Source organism: Pseudophryne corroboree, chromosome 8 (genome assembly GCF_028390025.1).
Source record: "Pseudophryne corroboree isolate aPseCor3 chromosome 8, aPseCor3.hap2, whole genome shotgun sequence".
In the NCBI taxonomy this organism is placed as follows: Eukaryota; Metazoa; Chordata; class Amphibia; order Anura; family Myobatrachidae; genus Pseudophryne; species Pseudophryne corroboree.
The window spans coordinates 479,827,015-479,840,537 of record NC_086451.1 but is presented as its reverse complement, the minus strand read 5'-3'; positions in this window follow the sequence as shown (position 1 = coordinate 479,840,537).

The window sequence follows — 13,523 nt, the reverse complement described above, 5'->3', positions numbered from 1 at the left end:
AGTAAGTGTGTCTGTGTCAATAAGTGTGTGTGTGTGTGTGTGTGTGTGTGTGTATGTATGTGTGTGTCAATGTTTTGTCAGTAAGGAGTGGCTGTCAGTAAGTGGTGGTTGTGTCAGTAAGGGGTATGTGTCAGTGAGTAGTGTGTGTGTGTTAGTGTGTCAGTAAGATGTGTCAGTAAGTGGGTCAATGTCAGTGTGTATCATTTAGTGGAATCTGTGTTAGTAAGGATCTAAGAAGAAACACAGGGGCCCTCATTCCGAGTTGATCGGTCGCAAGGCGAATTTAGCAGAGTTACACACGCTAAGCCGCCGCCTACTGGGAGTGAATCTTAGCTTCTTAAAATTGCGACCGATGTATTCGCAATATTGCGATTACTAACTACTTAGCAGTTTCAGAGTAGCTCCAGACTTACTCTGCCTGTGCGATCAGTTCAGTGCTTGTCGTTCCTGGTTGACGTCACAAACACACCCAGCGTCCGCCCAGGCACTCCCACCGTTTCTCCGGCCACTCCTGCGTTTTTTCCGGAAACGGTAGCGTTTTCAGCCACACGCCCCTGAAACGCCGTGTTTCCGCCCAGTAACACCCATTTCCTGTCATTCACATTACGATCGCCGGAGCGAAGAAAAAGCCGTGAGTAAAAATACTTTCTTCATAGTAAAGTTACTTTGCGCATGCGTACTAAGCGGATTTTCACTGCGATGCGATGAAAAAGAACGAGCGAACAACTCGGAATGAGGGCCAGGGTGAGGGTTCCGCACTGGAATGCCCTATGGTTTCCTGTGACCTGCAACAGGATTTATAACAAGAGAAACAAATCACAAGTAAAGCCAACTACCATATAATTTTAATAGGGTTATCGTGGTGTCCCAGCTATTGGAGGTGTTGGTGGTGCACCCCAGAGTCAGATATAATAGTCAGAAACACAAAAGAGAAAGGAAAGAAGACTCTCTGTTGGGGGCACTCAGATCAAATTCAACAGTATGTTCATGTGATCAGAAGTTAAAACACAACCTTTATTTGGTTTTGGTTAAAAAATATAGTTTAAGCGACTTTTAGCAGTATATATATATATATATAATATATATATATATATATATATATATATATATATAAGGAAACAAGCAAGGAAGACCCTAATTACACATATCAAATGTCCATCTGGATATATTTCCTTAACGTCCACCATAAATCAGTGGATAGAAAAAACCTGTCACAGTCTGATTCCTATTCACGTGTGACTCAATATTTTATATATGTGTAATTAGGGTCTTCCTTGTTTGTTTTCTTTTCTTTTATATATTACTGCATAAAAGGCGTTTAAACTATAATTTTTAACCAAAACCAAAAAAGGTTATGTTTTAACTTCTTATCAAACAAACATACTATTGAATCTGAGTGCCCCCATAGCTGCACTATTAAGTGGTTGAAGGTAGGCACTAGCTATGTCCGTCATGGAGATAGCCACACCCTCTTATGTAAACCACACCCACACCACGTTGGTCACACCCCCACATCACTAGTCACACCGCCGCAGCACCAGTCACACATCCTGCCAAGGCACACAATAGGCCTTTCCTAAATTTCAGCTCCAGGCCCATATGGACCTTAATCTGGCACTGGGTGTCCCCCTCCCCAGACTCTCTCCCCCTTTGGCCACAGGGCGCAGTCCGGCGGTGGATTTATCACCTGGTGGAGGTGGCGGAGTCCAGGCTCTCATCCAGCATGGCCATATGTCGGGTCTCGTGCGGCGCCGGTGATGCAGCAGCAGGTGCAGGGCCATGGTCAGGGGCGGGCCGGGAGGAGGAGGCAGAGGTGTGGCTGGTGGATGGTGTGGTCACGGGGGCAAACAGGGATCCCCGCCTGCCTCTCCTGCACCGCCGCCAGGACACGTGTGGAGGAGGGAGGCGGGGAGAGCACAACAGCACTGCCAGGTTCAGCGGCTGTGGCCCGCACACACGGCGTTGGGGCGCACCTAGCAGAACCGGCAGCACCGAGGACGTAGGCAGGAGCGGGAGGGAGGGGGGGTCGACACACACAGCAAGCACAGCAGGGGTGGGGCGACACGCCAGGTCTGTGACTCCGCCCAGCATTAGCAAATGAGTCACAAAGTCACAGATCTGGGCAAATATATAGTAGACTAGGTGCTTCATCGCGCCCTACGGGCGCTCTTCACACCGTCGGAAGGGGCTACGCCCCTTTAACCCCTGCACGCCTTTCTGGGGTTCAATATATGGAGTATTCCCTGCATTCCTAGTTTTGTTAGTGTTTGAATATTGCACAATGAACGGCCTTCCGATGGTGAAGGGGGCATAGTCCCTTGCAACAGGAAGGGGTTTGGGGAGTGGGGACCGCGGATGGGGGAGGGGGTATGAAGGCGCTGTGGGTGGGGTAGGAGCAGGGGTGTCGCAGGTGGGGGATGGCAGCTGCAGGGCTGTTGCGGATGGAGGAGGGGTTCCGAAGGCGCTGCAGATGGGGAAGGGGTGGGTGCGGGTGTGCAGTGGATGGGGGAGGTGTGCAGGGGGCGCGGTGGGTGGGGGAGGGGTGGATGCGGGGGTAACGTGGGTGGGGAAGTGGCGGGTGCGGTGCTCTTGCAAATGGTGTAGGCGATGCGGATTGGGAAGGGCCTGCTGCGTGGGTGGGGTAGGGGATCCAAAGGTGCAGCGGGCGGGGGAGAGCCAGATGCGGGGTGTGGCGGATGGGGGAGGGTGTCCGGAGGTGATGTAGGTGGTGGAGGGGCGGGTGGCATAGGGGGTCTGGAGGCGCCGCGGGTGGGTACCGGGGGAGGGGGCCGGGGGGGTGTTGTGTGTGGGGGAGGGGCAGGTGGGGGAGGGGCAGATGCTGGGCTGGATGGGGGAGGGGTTCCAGAGGTACTGCGGGTGGGAAAGGGTGTGGCGGGTGGGTAGGAGGTGTGGAGGCGTTGCGGGTGGGAGAGGGGGGGGGGGTGCAGTGAATGGGGTTAGGGGTCCGGAGGAGGGAGGGTCCGTGTGTGTTGAGGTGTGGGGTCCGTAGGCGCTGTGGGTGGGGGTGCCACGGGTGGTGGAGGGACAGGTGTGTGGATTTGCGGTGGATGGGGGAGGGGGTCTGGAGGTGCTGCAGGTGGTGGAGGGGTGTGTACGTGGGTGGGATAGGGGGTGGGTGCGGGGGTGCAGCGGATGGTGGAGGTGGTCCGGGAGTGTGGGAGAGGTGAGGTGCTGTGGGTGGGGGAGAGGCGGGTGAGGGGCTGTTGCAGATGAGGGAGGGGTTCCGGAGGCGCTGCAGGGTGGAAGGGTGCAGGTGTTGCGGGTGAGGTAGGGGGCCTGGAGGCGCTGCGGGTGGGGGTGCGGTGGATGGGGAGGGGCTGCAGGTGGTGGAGGAGCGGGTGGTGTAGGAGGTCCGGAGGTGCAGTGGGTGGTGGAGGGGTGGGTGCTGAGGGTGGGGTAGTGGGTCCGAAGGTGTTGCGGTTGCTGGAGAGGTGGGGGTGTAGGGGATGGGTCAGTGGGTGCAGCGGATGGGGGAGGGGTGAGTGCGGGGGTTCAGCGGATGGGGAGGGGGTCAGGGGATGCGGGAGGGGTGTGGGTGCTGTGGGTGGGGGAGGCGGGGGAGGGGCTGTTGCGGATGGGGGAGGGGTTCCGGAGGCGCTGCTGGTGGAGAAGGGTGCAGGTGTTGCGGGTGAGGTAGGGGGTCTGGAGGCGCTGCGGGTGGGGGAGGGTGTGAGGGGGGTGAGGGTGCGGTGGATCAGGAGGGGCTGTAGGTGGTGGAGGAGCAGGTGGTGTAGGGGGTCCGCAGGTGGAGTGGTTGGTGGTGGGGTGAGTGCTGCGGATGGGGTAGTGGGACCGAAAGTGTTGCGGTTGCTGGAGGGCTGGGGGTGCAGGGGATGGGTCCGGGGGTGCAGTGGATGGGGGAGGGGCTGCTGCAGATGGGGGAGGGGTTTGGAAGACACTGCGGGTGGGGTAGGGGGTCCGAAGGCGCAGTGGGTGGGGGTGCCACGGGTGGTGGAGGGGCAGGTGCGGGGGTTTGCGGGGGATGGGGAGGGGTCCAGGGGCGCTGCAGGTGGTGGAGGGGCAGATATCAGTGCACATAGTCTCTGTGGTAGTTAGTGAGGTTTGGTGATGGTGTGAGAGGGGTGAAGGCCAGTACACAGACAGGCAGTTAGAGAGCAGGATGAGGGTGACAGGGCATAGTGACGGGGAGTACTTAGCAGATATAGGGGTGGGCTACAGGTGTGATGTCACAGTGTGTGTACCTTTGCTCTCATGTGTGAGGTATGTGAGGTATATGTGAGGTATGTGTGAGGTATGTGTGAGGTAAGGATGTGCGGGTCGTGGTGGCCACTAACCTCCAGGCTGCTGCTGTGAGATGGTGACTGCAGAGGGAGGGAGCTCAGACCCAGCAGCAATGGGTCGTGGTCAGCATTCCTTCCTGGCCCCGTTCCGCCGCACACTGTCCGCCCCGTCTGACAGGCGTCATTCCTCCATCCTGCATGGCAGCGTCAGCTGCTGTGATCGCGGAGCATAGGTAAGCGTCCGGAGCCCTGTGGGCGGGCAGGCATGGTGTTTCCCTGGAGAGGTGCGGCGCGCGTCCTTAGGCTGCAGACGGAGGGAGCTCCGGCCCAGCAGCAATGTTGATTAGTGCGTGTCCCGTCCTGGCGCTGTCCCGCTGCACATGCTCCGCACCGCTTGCCGCTGAGCATGGCAGCCCTTGTGTGTAAGCTGCAGATGCTGATCTAGCGGTGCCTGAGCTAGCGCCCTCTCCCTGGGGTGTGGGTGTCAGGCGGCAGGTATGGTGTGTAGGTGGGAGAGGAGCTGCGGGCGGCGACTCGCTGCCTGCAAGTACCCTCCATATCAGCGCTGTTCCCCTCCCTGCAGATAGTGTCAGTGGCCGTGGTGTACTTTTGCTACTGGTGGCCTGGGCCGGTGCTAGGGTGTTCGGCGCCCCCCTGCAAACTATGAATTTTGCGCCCTCCCATATTCCTTTGTTGTGCATCGGGAAAAGTGGTGTGGTCTCACAACTAAGGGGCATGGCCACACAATAGTACCCCCATTTAAAATTACGCCACAATGTAGCACAATCTTATTCATCTTATACGTAATGCCCCACCCGTAGTAGTAGCGTCCTTATACGTAATGCCTCACCCGTAGTAGTAGCGTCCATATACGTAATGCCCCCCCAATAGTAGTAGTGTCCTTATACATAATGCCCCCCCAGTAGTAGTAGCAGTTATATGTAATGCTCCCCAACAGTAATAGTAGCATCCTTATACGTAATGCCCCACCCGTAGTAGTAGCGTCCTTATACGTAATGCCCCCCAGTAGTAGTAGCGTCCTTATACGTAATGTCCCCCCTATAGTAGTAGCATCCTTATACATAATGCCCCCCCAGTAGTAGTAGCGTCCTTATACATAATGCCCCCCCCTATAGTAGTAGCGTTCTAATGCATAATGCCCCCCCAGTAGTAGTAGCGTTCTAATACATAATGCCCCCCCCTATAGTAGTAGCATCCTTATACATAATGCCCCCCCAGTAGTAGTAGCGTTCTAATACATAATGCCCCCCCAGTAGTAGTAGCGTTCTAATACATAATGCCCCCCCAGTAGTAGTAGCGTTCTAATACGTAATGCCCCCACCCGTAGTAGTAGCGTCCTTATACGTAATGCCCCCCCTATAGTAGTAGCGTCCTTATACGTAATGCCCCCCCTATAGTAGTAGCGTCCTTATACGTAATGCCCCCCCTATAGTAGTAGCGTCCTTATACGTAATGCCCCCCAGTAGTAGTAGCGTCCTTATACGTAATGCCCCCCCTATAGTAGTAGCATCCTTATACATAATGCCCCCCCAGTAGTAGTAGCGTCCTTATACATAATGCCCCCCCCTATAGTAGTAGCGTTCTAATGCATAATGCCCCCCCAGTAGTAGTAGCGTTCTAATACATAGTGCCCCCCCCTATAGTAGTAGCATCCTTATACATAATGCCCCCCCAGTAGTAGTAGCGTTCTAATACATAATGCCCCCCCAGTAGTAGTAGCGTTCTAATACATAATGCCCCCCCAGTAGTAGTAGCGTTCTAATACGTAATGCCCCCACCCGTAGTAGTAGCGTCCTTATACGTAATGCCCCCCCTATAGTAGTAGCGTCCTTATACGTAATGCCCCCCCTATAGTAGTAGCGTCCTTATACGTAATGCCCCCCCTATAGTAGTAGCGTCCTTATACGTAATGCCCCCCAGTAGTAGTAGCGTCCTTATACGTAATGCCCCCCCTATAGTAGTAGCGTCCTTATACGTAATGCCCCCCCTATAGTAGTAGCATCCTTATACGTAATGCCCCCCCTATAGTAGTAGCGTCCTTATACGTAATGCCCCCCCTATAGTAGTAGCGTCCTTATACGTAATGCCCCCCTATAGTAGTAGCGTCCTTATACGTAATGCCCCCCCTATAGTAGTAGCGTCCTTATACGTAATGCCCCCCCTATATTAGTAGCGTCCTTGCATGTAATGGCCCCCCCAGCAGTGGCGTCCATAAAGTGCGCACACACAGACATACCTCACACACACACAATTCACACATATATACAAACACACACACCCCACCATATATACACACACACACACACCCCACTATATACACACACACACCCCACTATATACACACACACACACACACACACACACACACCCACACACACACCCACTATATACACACACGCACACACCCCCCCCACTATACACACACACACACACACACGCACACACACACCCCACTATATACACACACACACACACACCCACTATATACACACACACACCCCACTATATACACACACACACACACACACCCACACACACACCCACTATATACACACACGCACACACACCCCCCACTATACACACACACACACACACACACACACATATATATATACACACACACACACTATATATACACACACCCCCACTATATACACACACGCACACACATTTCTCTCTCACCCTCCACTTACCAAGTCCGGCTGGCCGTCACTGCAATGCTGATTCCACCACTGTTCAGCTGTCTGGTCCCGTGTAGCTCCGCCCCTCTATTCCGTGTAGCTCCTCCCCTTCGTGACGCCGTAGCTCCGCCCCCTTTTCGGGATCCGCACTGCACAGCACACAGCCCGCTGTCACAGGTGATTGGGGGGGGGGGGGGACAGGCACAGCAGCCGGCAGCTAGTGGCCATCCTCACCTCCTATACTGTAAGGTAGGGTCTTGCACCTGACTGCTGCTGGCGCTGGGTATGGGGTAGCTCCCTGCAGCAGATGCAGTTGACTCCGCCCAGCTCTGTGACTCCGCCCAGCGTTACAAGCACAGAGTCACAGATTAAGGCAAATATATAGGAGATACTAAGAAATGCAGTCATTCCAGCAATGACGTCTGTTTCCGGAGCCCGGCCACATTGCACCATAACTAGATGACACTGCACCGCCTCCTCTATAACCCCGCCTCCAGGCACTGGAGCTCAGTTTTGTTAACCAGTCCAAAGCAGTAGCAGGTAAAACAGTAGATGTTAGTCACACAGAACTACGTTCTCACGACAGGAGAAGGGACCAGCGGCTAATGCCATACAAACCCAAAGAAGCTACTGTCAGAGTGGGCGCCCTGTGGAATCCAGTGTACCTCGCAGAAAGAGATTTAACAATGGTAAGTCTTACCATAAATCTCCTTTTCTGCAGCGGGGTACATTGGCATTCCACAGGGAATAACATCGGGGATGTCCTAAAGCAGTTCCTTATGGGAAGGGACGCACTGTAGCGGGCACAAGAACCCGGCGTCCAAAGGAAGCATCCTGGGAGGCGGAAGTATCAAAGGCATAGAACCTTATGAACGTGTTCACTGAGGACCACGTAGCCGCCTTGCACAATTGTTCTAGGGACGCGCCACGGTGGGCCACCCAAGAAGGTCCAACAGACCGAGTAGAATGGGCCTTGATAGTAGCAGGAGCTGGGAGTCCAGCCTGCGCGAAAGCTTGTGCAATCACCATTCTAATCCAGCTAGCAAAAGTTTGCTTATTCACAGCCACGTTTGTGAGGACAAAGAGAGAATCAGACCTCCTGATAGAGGTAGTTCTCTCCACATATATAGGGATAGCCCGTACTACATCCAAAGACCGCTCTTTGGAGGACAAACCAGGAGAGATCAAGGCTGGAACCACAATCTCTTGGTTAAGGGGGAAAGATGACACCACCTTTAGTAGATAACCCGGGCGAGTACTAAGAACCGCACGGTCATGGTGAAAAATCAGAAAGGGTGAACGACAGGACAAAGCACCTAAGTCTGACACCCTCCTAGCAGAGGCCATAGCCAGCAAAAACAAGACCTTAAGCGTAAGCCATTTAAGGTCCACAGACTCAAGAGGTTCAAATGGAGACTCTTGTAGGGCATTCAGAACAACGGACAGATCCCATGGAGCCACAGCAGAGACATAGGGAGGCTGAATCTGTAAGACACCCTGAGTGAAAATATGAACGTCAGGAATAGATGCAATCTTTCTCTGAAACCACACTGACAAGGGAGGCAAGACGAAGGCCTAAGTCCAGGCCTTGTTGCAGAAAAGCCAAAAGTTTGGCAGTACTGAACTTGTATACATCATAATTCTTATTAGCGCACCAGGTGAAGTAAGAATTCCAGACCCTATAATAAATCTGAGCTGAAGCTGGTTTACGGGCATTCAACATAGTTTGAATGACCGCCTCAGAGAATCCTTTGGCCCTCAGGAGTGAAGCTTCAAGTGCCACATCATCAAAGCCAGTCGAGACAGATCCTGGTAGACATAAGGGCCCTGAACGAGGAGGTCTGGGCGTTGAGGAAGTAGAAGAGGACGCTCTATCGAGAGACCCTGCAGGTCTGAGAACCAATGCCATCTCAGCGATTAGAAGTAGTATACCTCCTTCTTGTTTGAACTGCCTTATCACTCAGGGCAGGAGTGACACCGGAGGGAAAGTTCCATGGTATTGCCAGAGCATCCACGAACGCTGCTTGAGGATCACTTGTCCTTGCTCCGAAGACCATAACCTTGTGATTGTGTCGAAACGCCATCAGGGCTACATCTGGTAGGCCCCACTTGTCCTCTGGGAGTTGAAAGACTTCCGGATGAAAACTCCACTCTCTGGCGTAAACGTCCTGACGACTGAGGAAGTCCGCTTCCCAGTTGAGGACCCCCGGAATGAACACTGCCGGTATGGCTGGCAGATGGCGTTCCGCCCATCGAAGAATGTTTGACACTTCTGTCATTGCCATGCGGCTTTGAGTGCCGCCTTGATGATTTATGTACGCCACCGTGGTGGCGTTGTCTGACTGTACTTGAACAGGTCTGTTCTGTACCAGAGGCAGGGCCAGTTTCAGAGCATTGAACACAGCCCGCAGTTCCAGAACATTTATCGGGAGGAGAGATTCCTCCCTGGTCCACCGACCCTGAAGAGAGTGTTGCTCCAACACTGTGCCCCAACCCCGCAGACTGGCATCCGTCGTTAGGAGTACATAGTTCGAGATTAACCTCTGCAGAGGGCGGGAGTGAAATTGAGCGTACTCTACCATGTCAAAAGCCGACACCATGAGGTTAGTACTTGCATCGCCAAGTGTATCGACACTCTTGGGTGAGAAAGGAAGTATCTTAGAAAAGCTCTTATTAGGGCTGCCTAGCGCAGCCCCACCTGTTAGCTGCCTGCACTGCAGGCACCAACCTACAAACTGAGCTCCAGTGCCTGGAGGCGGGGATATAGAGGAGGCGGTGCAATGCATCCTGGGAACAGTCAAAGCTTTAGCCTGTTGGTGCCTCGGATCAAGATCCAACTCTACACCCCGATGTTATTCTCTGTGGAATACCAGTGTACCCCGCTGCAGAAATATAGCAGTCCATGGGCTACATTCTCACTACCCCGTCTGCAGGACATCAGAGGCCGTGTAAAGCTGTAGGGGCAGGTGGGAGAGGAATAGCAGAAGCACCTTACTGTCTGCACGGACACGTTACTCCGTTATGGCCTTTGGGGGTTATTTAGAGTTGTTGTTAGCAAATAAAAATAGTTAGCAATTGAGCAAAACCATGGGGGTGATTCCGAGTTGTTCGCTCGCTAGCAGATTTTAGCAGCATTGCACACACTAGGCCGTCGCCCTCTGGGAGTGTATCTTAGTTTAGCAGAATTGCGAACGAAAGATTAGCAGAATTGCGAATAGAAACTTCTTAGCAGTTTCTGAGTAGCTCGAGACTTACTCCTACACTGCGATCAGTTCAGTCAGTTTTGTTCCTAGTTTGACGTCACACACACGCCCAGCGTTCGCCCAGCCACTCCCCCGTTTCTCCAGACACTCCCGCGTTTTTCCCTGAAACGCCTGCGTTTTTCCGCACTACTCGGAATGACCCCCCATGTGCAGTGCAGGTGGGGGGCAGATGTAACATGTGCAGAGAGTCAGATTTGGGTGGGGTGTGTTCAAACTGAAATCTAAATTGCAGTGTAAAAATAAAGCAGCCAGTGTTTACCCTGCACAGAAACAATATAACCCACCCAAATCTAACTGTTTATTACCCCCCTTTGTATTTTATATTTTTCATTGGTCTGCGCCTTACAGACAGGAGACCTCCCTGACGGGATGCAGTCAGTTTACCTCCAATCAAAATACAGACGTTCAAAATCCCGACACCAATTGACCGATGGTCAAAATCCCGACAAGGTCAAAATACCGACACGGACAAAATACCGACATTTAAAATACAGACACGGTCAAAATACCGACATGTAAAATGCCGACAGGTCAAAATACCGACATGAGTTTTTCATGATTTTTTTCATTGAAACCGACTTGTTCATACTTTACCATCCCAGTGGACCTGGAGGGGGAATATAATAGTGTGCCGAGCGCAGCGAGGCACCGTGCCCGAAGCATGGCGAGCGCAGCGAGCCATGCGAGGGGACGCGGTACACTTTATATGGTGTCCATGTTGATTTATGTCGACATACACACACACAAAAAAAAATATCAAAAAAGGCATGTCGGTATTTTGACCTGTCGGCATTTTACATGTCGGTATTTTGACCTTGTTGGTATTTTAAATGTCGGTATTTTGTCCGTGTCGGTATTTTGACCTTGTCGGGATTTTGACCATCGGTCAATTGGTGTCGGGATTTTGAACGTCGGGATTTTGATTGGAGGTATTTCATACCGATCCCCTCCCTGACACCACGTTGGTTTTATCATGTAGGTTTTCTCATTGCAAATAAAAGTCGCTAATGAAAATATGTATCTATTAGCATTTACTTATACTGCATATCGCCAGCGTATACCGTTGCGCTTTACAACTGGAAAGATAATGCATTTCTTACTAAACAACCACAGTGTCCGGAGACATGTTTTTTAGCAATGTAATTGGCACCAAGAAGAAATGGGAATATATGAATATGAAGGTCGTATTCACTGTAATCACACGGGACTTGGAGCAGTGGTTCTGCCTCAGTCCTGAGGGCTTATACTCTATGCATGTACTTGGAGCATGCCCAGACCCGCCCTCCACCTACTTCCTCTCTGCAGCCAATCCCCTGCATCCTGACGGTTTATAAGACTGGTGGTGGGGGAGATGTAGCAAGCCTTAGAGAGAGATAAAGTGGAGAAGTGGCCCAAAGCAAACAATTGGCTTATGTCAGTTACCTAGCACAGTCTTTGAAATGATTGGTTGCTTTGGGCAACTCCACCACTTTATCTCTCTCCAAAGCTTGATAGTACATCTGCCCTTGGAAGTTAGTTGCTGAAACCACCAGATAATCTTTCTTTCCTGCCATCATTCATCATTTCAGTCCCAACTTCCAGTCATCATCCTGTGCATGCCTGCCTGAAGTTTATCATCCGGAATTCCTTCTGTGCTTCTCATTCTTGCCTTTACGTGATCAGCTTTGTTTCACATATATTCACAGAGTCGTGCTGGGCTGTTTTCCAGGACATTAAAGCACATCATTGTCATCAAAACAAAATGTCTATACAGTATCATGATTCATCAAAGAGGGAAACTGTGCTGTACACTCGTAATTTCTTCCAGAAATACTTAACTTTGTATTTGTGCAATGATCCTAACCTATTATCTCCCTTCCCTTCAAATGTTGTGTCCTCCATATGTCAGTGGGTCCTATAAGGAGGACACAGAGGCTCTGCTTTCACACTGATAGTTAGACGATACTACTACACCAGGGATGTGAATACCCTATGATGTCCAAATACTGTGACATGGCTCCATACTAACGACATGGACCCAGTAAACAGATACCTGCAAAGCTTGATGTAATGTTATTATGTAAAGTATATTATTAAAAGCATGCTCTGTAAATGGACTAATGTCTAAAAATGTGAGGCTAAAGGTAGTTGTACAAATGTAATGATGTCTAATAAAGTGAGACTAAAGGTAGTTGTACAAATGTAATGATGTCTAATAAAGTGAGACTAAAGGTAGTTGTACAAGTGTAATGATGTCTAATAAAGTGAGACTAAAGGTAGTTGTACAAGTGTAATGATGTCTAATAAAGTGAGACTAAAGGTAGTTGTACAAGTTTAATGATGTCTAATAAAGTGAGACTAAAGGTAGTTGTACAAGTGTAATGATGTCTAATAAAGTGAGACTAAAGGTAGTTGTACAAGTGTAATGATGTCTAATAAAGTGAGACTAAAGGTAGTTGTACAAATGTAATAATTTCTGATCAGGTAAGTATAAAGGTAGTTGTACAAATGTAATGATGTCTAATAAAGTGAGACTAAAGGTAGTTGTACAAATGTAATGATGTCTAATGAGGTGAGAAGAAAGATAGTTGTACAAAGTTCAATTCCAGAGTGCAGCTGCCTGTGATTGGCTCACATACAGTGGGCGTGACTTGTAATAACTTATCTCCACCCACAAACCCTCTTTTCTTCCCTTAATCTATTTCCTCCTTATTTAGCCATATCCTTCACAGCTGACAAGTAATTGTAGCGGCGTGAATACAAATTGTATTTCAGTTTGAGGCTGAGATTTGCTTTTAAATGATGGATTTGATGCTAATGAAATGCAGGCTTCACTCCGCCGTGATGTGCACATGGCAGCCGGCTAATTAACAATACTTTATTGTAGAAAGTTGCTTTCAGATGAAGCTTTTGAATGAAGCCTGGATGCCGCCGCCTGACACCCTCTGCCACTCTCTAATCACCAGATACATTACTAATATCCCTGATTCCACTTAATAAGGGACACGCCATCTTTTCTGCATTACAGCCAGATGTCTCTGCATTACTTCACTGCTGATGTATGTAATAGAAATGACACACTAATTAATTTAATGCAGTATAAATCTACTGATTATTTATCATACCTGACAATAAAAATTATAAAAACATTCAATTACAATCAGCGGTAATACATTATTTATTGATTCGGCATTATGCGCACATTAATACAATGCATTTAATTTCACAGGAGAGAGAACAGAGTTTGTATTGACGCACAGATGTTTGAAGTCATCACTTCCATTCCTAGACACGGCGCTCGGATGCAAGTTAGTCAG